Genomic DNA, 2,072 nt, shown 5'->3' on the forward strand with positions numbered 1-2,072 from the left:
ATTATAAAGATAATTCTTTTGTCTGATGACAAACAGCAGCCACAGTTATTATTCTGGACCTTCACATTGGATAAACTCCATTTCCTCTTCAGATATCAGGTTTTTTTTCTTTTTTCTTAAATGTATTTGGTACAGGGTCTCACTACACAGCTCAGACTGGTAGTGATCTTCCTGTTTCAGCCTCTTCAGTGCTGGGATTACAATAGGTGGGTGTCACCACACTGGGTCTTGGTTGCAAGCCCTGGGGGCAGCATGTGGTGCCTGGGATTGAACCTTGGTCCCTGAGCTTGTACAAGCAGGCACTTAGTCCACTGAGCTATTTTGCAGGCCCCAGTTTTTTTCTGTAGTTCTGAGGTAACACTTTCATTATTTCTGCTGTGTCTGATGGACCTGAATGCATCAGCAACTTTGTGATATACTGCCCTTAGAATGTTGTAAAATTACTGAAGAGTGCGATGGGATCCCTGTGAATTTCAAAGCTTCTGATATGCTGGGTTTAGGATAGTCTCTTCTATCAGGGAACCTTATTAATGGTGTATGTGGCTTGACTGCCTGGACAACCTGGCTGGCAGGTGCCATCTTGCTGCCCATCATGACCCCAGGAAACCGCAGCTTCTGGGGCTTAAGTGAGCCCTGGTAGTATGGAGTCACTGGCAGCTGGGTGTGGGATTTTTTCCTGTCTTCTTAGACAGGGTCTCACTATGCAGTTCAGGCTGGCCTTGAGCTCACTTTGTAGCCCAGACTGGTCTTGAACTTACAAGGGTCCTCCTGCCTCAGCCTCCTGAGTGCTGGGATTGCAGGTGTGTGCTACTACCTGACAGTTTTTTGTTTTTGCTTTCTATTTTTTTTTTTTTTTTTTAGAATTAAGATAGGAGAAACATGATATGGAAGATCTAACTGGGAAAAATAGTTAAATTAAAGAAAGGAGGAACAGGGCTCAGGATGTAGTTCAGTAGTAGAGTGCTTCCTACAGTAGTTTAATCCCCAGTACTGCCACAAAAAAAAAGGATACTCAATAGATAAAGATCTCCAGAGGAGAAGAGTAAATACAATTCAGAGCACAAGTGGGACGAATAGTAATAAAAGAAAAGGTAAACAAGAGAAAGAACTTTCTCAACTATAATAATGTAATGCTAACAAAAAAACCATCTAACCTGTTAGATGTCTAATGTGTGAAGTTCGAGGTCTTACAACATCAGAGCCAAAGGAGAAGATTAAGATAGTTTTATTGGAAATAAGAGTAGCTCTTGAGGGACCGGGTAGATGGCTCAATAGAATAAGCGCTTCCCAGGCAAGCACAAGTGCCTTAGTCCAATCCCCGGTTCCGCCAAAAAATAAAGATAATAATAATTATATAGACAAGCAGAGCACAAGAGTTGCTCATTTGTTCCAAGGTTTTGGAATTCAGGCTTCTTACCCAGTTCCTTTCCATGTAGGATTTAAAGGAAACTGGGAGTTTAGAGAAAAACTAGTTTGTTTGGCCAGGGATATAGCTCAGTGACAAAAGCACCTTTTTTTTTTTTTTTTTTTTTACGGAACCGGGGATTGAACACAGGCTCTTACACTTGCCAGGCAAGCGCTTATCTACTGAATTGTCTCCCTAGCCCCCTCGCCCCCCGCCGTTTTTATGTATTTGGTACAGGGTCTACAGGGTCTCACTACATAAGATCGCACTTGTAGTGATTCTCCTGTTTTCAGCCTCCCAAGTGCTCGACTTACAGGCTTGAGCCACCACACCTGAGCCACCACACCATCGCAATCGCCTTTGTCTCAGCGCGCCCCATGGGCGGAGCCAGCACGGTGCTCCTGGATGGACCCTGATGCGGTGTAGTCTCTCTCCCTAAGCGGTGTAGTCCCCTGAGCTATCTGGCCTGCTCCTGTGCAAGGTTTTGAGTGCGATCCCTAGTAGCAAAACAGAAACAAAACAAAAACAAACAAACAAAAAAAAAACCTTGTTTTTGTGTGTGTGTTTTAATTTTAGGAAAGGGTCTGCAGGGTGTTCAGGGTCTCACTACTAGATCGGACTCAGTGATTCGTCTGTTTACAGCTGGGTTTACAGGCTTGCGCCACCA

At 44.0% G+C, this 2,072-nt stretch overlaps 1 pseudogene; it reads right to left on the reverse strand.

Moving 5' to 3' along the window:
• Positions 1-48: 48 nt before the first annotated feature.
• On the reverse strand, positions 49-594 carry LOC101560764 (annotated as a pseudogene).
• Positions 595-2,072: the final 1,478 nt, after the last annotated feature.

The sequence above is a fragment of the Octodon degus genome, unplaced genomic scaffold (assembly GCF_000260255.1).
Source record: "Octodon degus isolate 3935 unplaced genomic scaffold, OctDeg1.0 scaffold00002, whole genome shotgun sequence".
In the NCBI taxonomy this organism is placed as follows: Eukaryota; Metazoa; Chordata; class Mammalia; order Rodentia; family Octodontidae; genus Octodon; species Octodon degus.